Source organism: Drosophila teissieri, unplaced genomic scaffold, assembly GCF_016746235.2.
Source record: "Drosophila teissieri strain GT53w unplaced genomic scaffold, Prin_Dtei_1.1 Segkk5_quiver_pilon_scaf, whole genome shotgun sequence".
In the NCBI taxonomy this organism is placed as follows: domain Eukaryota; kingdom Metazoa; phylum Arthropoda; class Insecta; order Diptera; family Drosophilidae; genus Drosophila; species Drosophila teissieri.
In genome coordinates, this window is record NW_025225019.1 from 562,298 (window position 1) to 575,837 (window position 13,540).

The window sequence follows — 13,540 nt, forward strand, 5'->3', positions numbered from 1 at the left end:
CTTACCACGTTAAAATGTTCAAAGTCATCATCGGGATGATGATACAGAGGTGCCACATGCCCTGTTTTTTTATCCCAATGCCCATGGAAATCATATGTCATGACAGCGATCCAATCAAAATAGCGAGAGAGCTGGGGAATCTCGTATCCGGCATCAATGATTTTCCTGCTAGGCGATACAGCAGTGGACAACAATAGTCCTCGAGGTCGAAACGCTTCAGACAGCTCCTGTACCCAAGCGGTAAAACCCTCCTTTTCCTCGGTAGACCCCTTGTTACACTCCGTTTGCCAGCAGACGGGGTACTCCCAGTCTAAATCAAGGCCCTCAAATCCGTATTTTTCAATGAACTCGAGGGCGTGGCGCACAAAACGGGTCCGGGCCACTGGACTTCGAACTAGGCGACTGTACTTATCACCTTGCGAATCGTTCCATCCACCAAGTGCTAAGCTCACCTTGATGCCCTTGCTTTTGAGGGTGCTGACCCTCGTATAAAAGTTGTTTTCAACGTCGGCCCAAGAATCATGTGTTCGTAGTATAAGATCGGAATGGTCTAACACTGCAAACCCATAAATTATGTGAGTGCACAGATCCGTGTTTATGTCGTCTGGAGTAAAGCGACCTATTCCTTTGCGGTACCACGCCCAATTCGTAAAGTAGCAAATAACTTTGTAATAACTATCAAGAGGTTTAGGGACGGGTTTTTCTGTGGGGTACGTTGGATGCGTAAAATTAGAAGGCTTTGAGGTATCGTTCATCTCTGCCCCTCCGCTGCTCTCACCTTCTTTCGGATTGCATTTTGCAGCTGCAGGCCAGTCGCAGTTCCCAATAACTTCATTATAGTGCAGCCCAGGTGGACAGTCATTAGCCTGTAGGCGATTCCATAGGCAGAAGAGATATTTCGAACAGTTTCCCGGATAGGGTACTCGCTTTTCGCCATTGCACGGGTCCTCTTCGTTGGCGCTATTCGATTGGATTATTTTTAAATATTTTTGGCTTGTAACGCACTGTACGTTCTCAGGCCAGTCACAAAGCTTTTTGATGCCGTCCCAATGCAAGTCTCCGCCACATTCACTGGGTACTAGTGCTTTATTAACGCAGATGTAATATTTCCTGCAGTTTCTGTGGGGGTAGTACTCCCCTTCATTGCACTCCAATATAGTTGGACGCAGATATTGCGGTCCGTTTGAGGTGTTACTGACGGGATGATGCACGGAAGTCGCTGACGGGTTCTTATCAGTCGTCTCCGGCTTTTTAGACGTTTGAATCGGGTTTGGATAAGAAGTGCTTAGGTGTTGATCGAGCTTAAGTGAGCATTGGGCGGATGACGGCCAGTCACATCCTTTTGCCTCGTTGTTCCAGTGAAGACCGCCTGGACAAAACTGTTGCCGTAACTCTCCAGCAATAATACAGTGATAGTAAGCGTTACAATTATTTGAGTCAGCGTAGAACTCGCCGCTTTTGCAATTCGATGCCTGTACCACTGGGTAAACCACTGCTGGAACGGGAATTGTAGTATGAGTGGGTCTTGCCGTAGTCATAGTCGGTTCGCGCGGACCTTCTGTAGTTGAACTCCACCAAGGGACGGTACTTGTGGCAGTGGTGCTTACAGGATTCGGATTTTTTGTAGTACTGAACATGAGGCCACTGCTGCCCTCCCAGCTCGGTAAGGAGGTTGTATGATCGTGATTCTGTCCCAATCCTCCAGAATCCTCAGTACTAATTGTTGTCATTAGGGGCGGAATCGGAGGGACCATTAATGTAGGACGTTCGCAGTTGGGATGAGTGGGCGGGTTCGAGTCCAAGCGACCCAATTCTCTGTTAATGGCCTTAAGTAAAGGATAAGATTCACTGCAACATAGGTTTTGGAAGTCATCAAGGTCAACAGTCCAGGCTGCCACTCCGGCAAACTTATTTTTAGCTGCATATCGAGCCTTCTCTTGGACACTGGTTGGATCTTCATATCCCACCCATTGGTCGTTTAGCATAGCATATGGACCGAATTTCAGGTTTAAATCCCGATCACTCTTCCACTTGAACTTTGTTAGGCGCTGACAAATCTCGTAGTAAGCTAGCATTCCTGGCTGCTTTGTCAATTCACCGGCCTCTCCAGGTCCAGTGGCTGCCACACCTGGGCCTGAAAGAATTTTCTGCGCGTGTGCCAATGTGAAACTTTGACCGTAAAACGGAATGCTCAATACAAGTTTTTCCCTTTTCGCGCCCATTTTTAGGAGTAACTGCATGGTATAGTTCGTGTTGTACTGCGGATACGTGTCCGATGATAAGCCGTAAAGTGGACTCACATGACCCGTTTTCTTTTCCCAAGCTCCGTGGTAATCATAGGTCATTACTGTCATATAGTCTACAATATCTGACAAAGCGGGAAAATCATAGGCCTCCATTATAATCTCCTTGTAGCCAGAGATAGCCACTCCCAACTGAAACTTTGGATTTACACTCTGAAACTCGGTGCGCAGTTCACGAAGAAGCTTGGTCAGATTTGGCCTGTCGGTGGCCGGTCCCCTTGAGCAATCGCTCTGCCAGCACTTCGGGTAGTTCCAGTCTAGGTGCAGCCCGCTGAATCCATGACGTAATAAAAAGCTGCTCACACTGGATACAAAAACCCGTCGCGTAAGATTGTCACTAACTAAGCGAGAGTACTTGGAACCGCTAGAATCCGTCCATCCACCCAAGGCGATTAATACAGGTACTCCTAGCGATGTCACCCGACGGTAGTATTGGTTATCCAAGTCCACCCATGAATCGAATTCTCGAATGGTAAGATGATCGGTATCTAGGGAGGCGAACGAATAGATAATAACAGAGCAGAGATTAGGGTCAATCTGTTCAGGCACAAAATGAGCTTCACCACTTCGGTAAAATGCCCAATTCGACATGTAACAAAGAACTTTTGTAGTCACTTTGAAGTCATTCCTGTTTACCCATCCCAAAGCCCCGTAGGACTGCTGGATGTGCAGGTTACTGTGTCCTAATACACCGTAAGACTGCCGCTCTGCGTACCGATCAAGTTTATCGGTGTGCTTAACTGGTTTGATGTTCATAATATTAAGCAACTCCTGATGCGGTGAGCCAGCTCGGTATGACATCGGATACAAGTTGTCTGTGTTTCCAGGTGCAATAAAAGCAGCGTACTTATTGGAAATGGTCCAAGGATCTAAATTTACATGTTGTTTTGACTTTTTGTTTTTCAGGTCTACACCTACAACATCATCGCTTGCACTATTATAATATTTTGTGGAAAATGCCATGTGTTCCAGCCCATCTTCATCATTTGGCAATGACTCTACAGAATCACGTACAAAAGAACGTATATCAGAGTTCTTTCTCAGCTTAGGCGTGTTGCTCAGATATAGCGTTGGAATACTCTCCACAGCACTCCGCAGTGGTAGAAAAGCGTTCCCAAACTCAGGTTTTGCACTGTTACGGACTAGGAGTTTTGCGTTGTTATCCAAAGGGATGCTCTCCACCGCAGAACGAATAAATGCAGGCTTATAATTGGATTCCAAATGGACCTCCCGTTCATCAATGCGAATGTGGGCTCTTACAGCTATTGCAAAGACTACCTGTTACACAATACGGAAAAACAAATGGTTGGCATACATAATGTAAGGGATGCAGGAGATGACTTACCACAAGCATACACAAGGCATTGAGTTGCATTTTGAAACTTTTTATAGGATCTGCGAAAAGAAAATACACCTTACACTTTAGGTACACCTTTTTTTATAAAGACCATTTATACATTGTTTAAATAAAAAACAAGAGAGAACGCTATAGTCGAGTTCCCCGACTATCTGATACCCGTTACTCAGCTATTCGAAGTGCGAAGGCGAGTCTTCAACACTGACAGTTTTTTTCGGTTTGAGGGCGTTAGAGTGGGCGTGGCAAAAAGTTTTTTGGCAAATCGATAGAAATTTACAAGTCTAATACAAAAATGAAAAAATATCAAAACATTTTTCAAAAGTGTGGGCGTGGCAGTTTTGGGCGGTTTGTGGGCGTTAGAGTGGGCGTGGCATAAAGTTTTTTGGCAAATCGATAGAAATTTACAAGACTAATACAAAAATGAAAAAATATCAAAACATTTTTCAAAAGTGTGGGCGTGGCAGTTTTATGCGGTTTGTGGGCGTTAGAGTGGGCGTGGCAATCTCAACTTTCTAGCTTTTGTAGTTCCTGAGATCTCGACGTTCATACGGACAGACGGACATGGCCAGATCGACTCGGCTACTGATCCTGATCAAGAATATATATACTTTATATGGTCGGAAACGCTTCCTTCTGCCTGTTACATACTTTTCAACGAATCTAGTATACCCTTTTACTCTACGAGTAACGGGTATAAAAACATTTTGGCCACGATCACTCTAATTCCCACAAAGCGATAAAAATTGCCACGCCCACACATTTGAAAAATGTTTTTATTTTTTTCGTTTTATTATTTGTCTTGCCAAATTCTATAGGTTTATCAATAACAGAAAAAATGGATTGATAGGGCACGCTCTCAGAAGAAACCGAGTAGCATAGAGAGGATGGCACTAGACTAAAACCCCAAGAAGCAGGCGAGTAGGAAGGCCAAGAGCAACCTGAGAAGAACCGCTCACCAAGAACTAGCCCAAATAAACACCACATGGGAAAGTGCAAAACAGACAGCTCAAAATAGAGTTAGATGGAAAGCTCTCGTAGAAGCCCTAAGTTTCCGGAGGAATAGAAGGAGTTAAAAAAAAAAAATCATAACATTTAGGCCACGGTCACTCTAATGCCACAAGCCGTGTGAAATTTGGCAATTACTTGTTGATATTATCTTGTGCAGCGACATGATGTTTTTTCCGCAGCATTATTATATAATTGAATATAAGCTCACATCAACAAGCTAAAGAAACTTTCCAACTTTAACTAACTGAGTGATCGAATAAAATGGTTTAAATGGTTTTGGAAGGGCTGTGACACAGCTTTTTTACATGATAGGAATTTTGAAATTTGTACTGTCGCTGTGTTCTACTGGAAAACGGAGGTAATGCTCAGTCGTCAACCGATAGAATCAGAAAATGTTTGTGTGAATTAGAAGATCAGCAGCAGCACAGTCGCAGGGAGGATGAAGTTAGACTCGAAACCATGATAAATTGGGTCTAAAAATTAAAAACCCGCAGAAAATTTTCGAAAATCTTCACCGCACGAAAATATCTCACGAAAATATTTGAAATGTGCAAACTCTACGCGAAGACTTGACAAGTGAATAGACCTTTTCAACTCTTTTGACCTTTCAATTAATGCTCACTTCGGACAGGTTTCAATTGCTTTAACAAAACTATTTAAGTTCTGAAACATATGATCCCCCAGTCACCGACTAACAGCCGTCGCGCATAGACTGTCTCATCGCAAATCGCCATTATCTGTAACAACACCACTCGAATTACTTTCACTCACAATTGTGCACAAATAAAGCATATAAAAAATATCTTCTTAATATATATAAATCTCGTGTCACAATGTTTGTCCTCAATGGACTCCTAAACCACTCAACCGATTACAATAAATTCGCACACCATGTGCAGTTCGATCCAACTTGAGAGATAGGATAGTTTAAATTCTGGAAAAAGTCAAAAGAAAAGCGGGAAAACCGTTTTTACATGCAGCGCCATTTCTAAAACATAGGATGTCATTCTTCTCTGCTCATTTTGTTTTATTTAATTCATGAGACAAATTATTTGGTTCATAAATAAATTGTAACAGCAGGCATTTGTTTTTGAGGTGGTAAGTTGAACTGTGTAATTATGTGTATCGTGCATTTGAGGTAAACTCACCACTTCCACCTTCTTCGACTTCCTCATCCTCCTTCTCTTCATCAATTAGAAGATACACGAGCCGAACGCAATAAAGCAAGAACACTAAAGCATCAACAATCACGCAGGTTTTCAGAAGGGGGAGGAAGAAGACGAAGAAGGAAGAAGAAGAGGAAGAGAAGGAGGAGGATTAAGAAGATGGAAGAGGAAGAAGGAGGAGAAGGATTAAGAAGATGGAGGAGGAAGAAGGAGGATGAAGAAGAAGAAGGAATAAGGAGCATGAAGAAGTCAGAAGAAGAAGGAGGAGGAAGAAGAGAAGAATGACCCATACAAAATCTCTGGAAGCATTAAACAGAACAATGCAAGATCTACGTCGCAATCACAAATTTTGGTGGTGCAATAATATTTTGTCAGGAGATTTCCGACAAACATTGCCCGTCATTCCACGTGCAACGTTAGCGGATCAGGTCAATGCTTGCTTGAAGTATTATTTCCTGTGCGATATGTCCAAAAGCACTATGATCAATCTGCAGAACGGTTTCGAAGCAATTATTAGAAATCGGAAGTGGCAAAGTTCCAAATACAAATGGCTGATCACTTTGCCAAACAATTTCTATTAAAGGGGAATTAATAGAAAGCGTTTTTCCAAATATAATTCAAAATCACAGAAATCACAATTGGTTGACAGAACGAGCAATATTGTCACCAAAAAAATGTACATGTCAATGAAATCAATTTTCACATTCAAGAAAATTGCCAGGCGCACTGATATCATATAAATCTTTTGATAGCGTATGAAAGAAGATGATGCAGTGAATTATCCAGTTGAATTTTTAATTCCTAGAACCGCCTGGTATGCCAACGCATTTTTTGAACTTAAAAATCGGCTCATCATTATTTTACTACGGAATTTAATGCACCAAATTGTGCAATGGCACAAGACTGGTTGTAAAAAATTGATGCCGAATTTAATTGAAGCCACGATATTGACTGGAAAAGCGAAAGGAGAATGGTGCTCATACCGCGTATTCCGTTGATACCAACAGACATGCCGTTTGAATTTAAGCGACTGCAATTCCCAGTGCGTCTATCATTTGTCATGTCCATCAATAAGGCACAAGGACAAACGCTTCAAGTATGCGGGTTGAATTTGGAAGAGCCGTGTTTTTCTCATGGGCAGCTATACGTAGCCTGTTCAGAGTTGGCACTCCGAACTCTTTATTTGTATTCGCGCCAAATGGACAAACGAAAATATAGTTTATCCAAATGTTTTGGATTGAAATAACAATTTTCAAATAAAATAAATGACTTTCATATAACAATTCTTGGAATTTTTCACTAATTTTAAGACTGCATGCGGCGAAGCGCACAGGGCAACTAGTAATATATAAAAACTAAAGTTACACCAAACTACCAACCATGGCCCCCGGGCCACCTAATCTCGGGGATAACCGCTTTGCAAGCCTCAGCGCTAGCCCAAAGCAAAAAAAAGAGACAAAATACATGAATTTTATTGAAGAATTCCCTGACCTCCAGTGCAACTCAAAATTAACTCCACAAATAAGATAACAAATCACCGAATTCTCCTGTTTCCTGTTGACCGCACTCTTCGCATCATCAGCAAGACATAATAAAAAAAACCCCTTACACGACGGTAGTCTACTATGCTAGTCAAAAAAGCAAACCGCTGACACATTCATCACACAAAAATTCTATCGGCATATGCGGCATCGAATGCCCCTACACGACTCACTAACTTTATAAAAGGAACAATCTACGCCATACCTTATAAACGTCCCGAGGAAGAAATAGTTGCCAAATTGAAACACCAGAATGTACACTCTGTTTTCAAATTCGCACCGAATGATTGATGATAAACCAAAGCCTACCGGTGTGGTGCTTATTACTTCGATCTTTACACCCTACAACCAAATTGGACGTCACCTGGCACACTGTCAAAGTGCGCGGATACATTCCAAACCCAATGAGTGCAAAAATGCCAAATTCTAGGGTACACATCAAAACACTGCAAGAACGCCGCCATGTGCGTCTCCTGCAATCTCCACGCACATCTACACGCAAAAACTGTCACGGCGAACACCCGCCTCCTCTTCGTCATGCCCAAATACCAGCAGCAGAGAGTACTCCTCCGCATTAAAACTAAAAAATGCAGTATGCGAGAAGCAGAATAATAAAAAAAAATTAAACACAACACAACGCAACAATTACATCATCAACATTCGCAGCAGTAGCTGCAATCAACCAACCTGCCTCCACGGCAAACTCATCATCAAACCAGAAACAATGAAAACAGCAATGATAAAGTAGCACATGTCTACCCCTCCCTCTCCCACACTCCACAGCAGTTTTATCTGCTCCCTCTCCCAGCTCTTCTTATGCAGAGCAAAAACATACATAACATCATATGATTCTTCTGCTGCTATCAGCAGCAAAGAACTACTAGCAAAACGAAAACAACAACAGTACACATCACAAAACTTATCTCTCACAACACTTAATATTGATAACAAAGATTTGACTCACACTCAATCTCTCACATCATCAATAACTCACAACTCTCTTCACTCAACAACAAGCGAATCCGACCAGATGCGTCAATGGAAGAATTGATTAATTATAAGCTTTTCCATTGCCTCTCCTACTGCAAACATATTACATCTAACAAAACGCAGTAATCATACATTTCAAAATTCTACAATGGAACATTAAGGGAATATTCAATAACTACAACGAACTTTCGCTGATCATAAGAGAACACTCTCCAGAAGTTCTATGTTTGCAAGAAACCCACCTACCTTACAACTTCAACACATTTATCTGCCCTAAGGCTTACATTGGATATTTCTTAATCACCCTCACAACACATCGGCCAAACACGGTGTTGGCCTGCTTATTAAGCGCACCATCCCACCCACCCACAAAATCCTTAATGGAAACCTTCTCTCCTCTACTCTCAAAATAAATTTGAATAACCCAATAAGCATAATCAATACCTATATAGCACCTCCGAAAATTTTTCAATCAAGACCTGGATAACATAATTTGCCAAAGTGGGAACCACTAATATTACTCGGCGACTTCAACTCGCGATACTCTGTGGGATCCCATACAACAAACTCACGTGGAAAAAAACTAGAGCGGGTCAGGGTCGAAAGAGTCAATAAAACACAATGGATTCATCCTAAACTGTTCACCAAACAAATAAGCCACTCGCCAAAGAATTCAGGCAACCTTTAGCACAACAAAAATACAAATACCGTCCACCCTCCGACGCTGTGCTGAACTCAGCAAAAAATCGATTTGGTGGCTCCGACCACTAAGTCCATATAATGGGACCCGCCATGGTCGCGATGTGTCCCCAACATAAGCACCAAGCTCCATGACACATTGAAAAGCACTACCTCAAGTCTTGAATATCAAACTTACATCCTAGAAGAGAACACCGCCTAGGAACAAAACGATGGCTATACCAGATGGCTCAAAAACTATCAACTCTACATCCTTTGCCGTAGTGGTCAGCAAAATACACTGATCGCAGGAGGCCTGCTCCCAAAATTCAACTCTATCTTCACGCTGAGGCACTTGGTATACTAAAAGCCTGCCAATTGCCAGCACACCACGATTGCTCATATTTGCACTGACAGCCTATCAGCTTATCAGCCATTCCAAATCCAGAACACAACGATATATCCATTAAGACATACAAAAAATAATTTCAAAAAACAATAAAAAATCACACTGTTCTGGCCCCTTCCCACATGGGAATCCCAGGTAACGAAAACGCCGATGCTGCAACCCAATACATAGCACACCTACACACCTGTTTACGCCAACCAACTCAAAGGACATCAAAAATCTCATCACCATATGAACAAAGAAAGAAAAACTCGCACAATGGGCACTTTTTGATCATAGATACGCTACACTAAATACAACTTGCAGCAAACTATCACTCCCCACATTAACCAAAATGCGCTCAGGCAGTATCTTCACCCGCCTCCGAATTGGACACACACAACAAACTCACGAGCACCTTCTAAAGGGGACCCACGTCCTCAATGCACCTGTGGTGAAAGCTTAAGCACCGATCATCTGCTCGACGCATGTCCAGACCTGAAAGCCACAAGGGAACATATCTTTGGCTCCCAGATTCCTTCTTCCCTCCTCAAAGAACCCTCTGCCACCAACATTTCTACAATTCTAAAATTTGTAATAAGCAAATATAGACAAAAAAAACTGTATATACAATAAAATAGCAACATTAATTATACTACATCTCGAGTCGAAGGCCTAAGCAGCTAGCACAGTTAAGTTTATATTAGGATTAAGTTTATATTATTCTAAATTTAATTTGTTAAAATAAAAAATAAATATGATTACCTGGTAAACACTTTGAATTTAATAGTTTTTATTAGAGCAATACTATTGCAAACTGGACGACCATATCATGTACAACATACTCGGTGTACACCAATTATTAAAAATCGGACTATCTTATCATGTTAAAATGAACGTCCAAAATGAATTGAAAATATAATATTAGGAAAAAACAAGAGGGAACGCTATAGTCGAGTTTCCGACTATCTAGTGGACTATCCCCGACTCAGCTAGTCAAAGTGTGAAGAAGAAATTTCAACACTGACAGTTTTTGGCGGTTTGTGGGCGTTGGAGTGGGCGTGGCAACATGGGACAACAAACTTGCTCTGCGCCTATGTCTCTGAAGTCTGCATGGCTGAATCTCTATTTCTAGCTCTTATGTTCCTGAAATCTCGACGGTCATACGGACGGGCAGACAGACGGACGGACATGACCAGATCGACTCGGCTATTGATCCTGATCAAGAATATATATACTTTATATGGTCGGAAACGCTTCCTTCTGCCTTTTACTTATTTTTCAACGAATCTAGTATAAAAAGAAATCACAGTTTTGTTTGCTTCAATTATAATTCTTTCTAATTCGGTAAACACCATATTAATTACCATCGGTTTAAAACGTATCAATATCGGACGACTATATAGTATAGGTAGTCTACTAACATGCGGAAACCTAATTGAATTCTTTACATATTTATAAAATTTCCAATGAAGTCATGCAGTGATATAGGCAGAAGAATATTTGACTGTTCTTCTGAGGACCACGTAGTGCCTGGTATATTAAAGTCACCTAGAACAACCAGTTGGTCCCTATCGGACAGTCTATTTGAAACGGATTGGATAGCGGACAAATAGTTAATATATTAAGAAAATTCAGACGGCGGAATGTAAGAGCACGTAATATAAACAGAGCTATCAGAAAATGACAGCTTTACGCGTATGAATTTTACGTTACGGAACTCGTCAAAAAGCACCTCCTCTGACGTGAGGGTAGACCTAACAGCAATTAGGACTCCACCTCCCCGCCTGGAGGGACGATCATGCCTGTATACTGTGTACATACCTAGGAAAACTTCAGAGTTAAGTATCTCTGGTTTTAACCAAGTCTCTGTAACACAATAATATAGGATGCAAAGGAAGGCTATCTGAATACAAATTAGTTAGCTTACTACACAAGCCTCTTACATTTTGATAACAGATAGTGAGGCTAGATTATAGTTTTTTGAAAAGGAAGAAGTAGAAGTAGAAGAGGAGGGTGAGGATGAGGATGGGGCAGTGATCTAGCATATTTAAATAATGCACAAATCACAAGAGATTCAACCGCGAAGCGAACGGAAATTTAACTAGTACTAAGTAGGAAATTAAATTATTCAAAAATGTATTTAAAACCCCTGCTGGATTTGGCAAAAACAAAAATAAATTCGGAGCGCAGAAAAAAAACACGACCGTTCGCTTTGAAGGTAGAAGACAGTAATGTGTACAGCATGATACAGTAATATGTACGTAGGAAAACGAATTAAAGGAGGCGCTGTGCAGCTATCGTTTCAATAAAGTTTAATCAATTCATTTATATATTTATTTATCAAAAATATCGACACAATTTACAAAACTAAGATTAACACATACGATAGTAGTACTAGCTTCGAAGGGATCGACTACGTACTTCTATACTATTTATCAATGTATAAACAATATACCCCATTTTAAGAATGAATTTTAAAGATTCCACTTTTTATACCCGTTACTCGTAGAGTAAAAGGGTATACTAGATTCGTTGAAAAGTATGTAACAGGCAGAAGGAAGCGTTTCCGACCATATAAAGTATATATATTCTTGATCAGGATCAATAGCCGAATCGATCTGGCCATGTCCGTCTGTCCGTCCGTCTGTCCGTCTGTCCGTCCGTATGAACGTCGAGATCTCAGGAACTACAAAAGCTAGAAAGTTCAGACTAAGCATACAGACTCCAGGGGCATAGACGCAGCGCAAGTTTGTCGATTCATGTTGCCACGCCCACTCTAACGCCCACAAACCGCCCAAAACGGCCACGTCCACACTTTTGAAAAATGTTTCGATATTTTATCATTTTTATATTAGTCTTATAAATTTCTAACGATTTGCAAAAAAACTCTTTGCCACGCCCTCTCTAACGCCCACAAACCGCCCAAAGCTGCCACGCCCACACTTATGAAAAATGTTTTCATATTTTTTCATTTTTGTATTAGTCTTGTAAATTTCTATCGATTTGCCAAAAAACTTTTTGCCACGCCCACTCTAACGCCCACAAAACCGCCAAAAAACGACTCGGCTATTGATCCTGATCAAGATATATATACTTTATATGGTCGGAAACGCTTCCTTCTGCCTTTTACTTATTTTTCAACGAATCTAGTATAAAAAGAAATCACAGTTTTGTTTGCTTCAATTATAATTCTTTCTAATTCGGTAAACACCATATTATTTACCATCGGTTTAAAACGTATCAATATCGGACGACTATATAGTATAGGTAGTCTAATAACATGCGGAAACCTAATTGAATTCTTTACATATTTATAAAATTTCCAATGAAGTCATGCAGTAATATAGGCAGAAGAATATTTGACTGTTCTTCTGTGGACCACGTAGTGCCTGGTATATTAAAGTCACCTAGAACAACCAGTTGGTCCCTATCGGACAGTCTATTTGAAACGGATTGGATAGCGGACAAATAGTTAATATATTAAGAAAATTCAGACGGCGGAATGTAAGAGCACGTAATATAAACAGAGCTATCAGAAAATGACAGCTTTACGCGTATGAATTTTACGTTACGGAACTCGTCAAAAAGCACCTCCTCTGACGTGAGGGTAGACCTAACAGCAATTAGGACTCCACCTCCCCGCCTGGAGGGACGATCATGCCTGTATACTGTGTACATACCTAGGAAAACTTCAGAGTTAAGTATCTCTGGTTTTAACCAAGTCTCTGTAAACACAATAATATAGGATGCAAAGGAAGGGCAATCTGAATACAAATTAGTTAGCTTACTACACAAGCCTCTTACATTTTGATAACAGATAGTGAGGCTAGATTATAGTTTTTTGAAGAGGAAGAAGTAGAAGTAGAAGAGGAGGGTGAGGATGAGGATGGGGCAGTGATCTAGCCTATTTAAATAATGCACAAATCACAAGAGATTCAACCGCGAAGCGAACGGAAATTTAACTAGTACTAAGTAGGAAATTAAATTATTCAAAAATGTATTTAAAACCCCTGCTGGATTTGGCAAAAACAAAAATAAATTCGGAGCGCAGAAAAAAAAACACGACCGTTCGCTTTGAAGGTAGAAGACAGTAATGTGTAAAGCAT

The 13,540-nt window shown here is 41.0% G+C and overlaps 1 pseudogene; it reads right to left on the reverse strand.

Moving 5' to 3' along the window:
* The window catches only part of LOC122625741, a 43,616-nt pseudogene that overhangs the window by 15,937 nt on the left and 14,139 nt on the right, over positions 1-13,540 (reverse strand).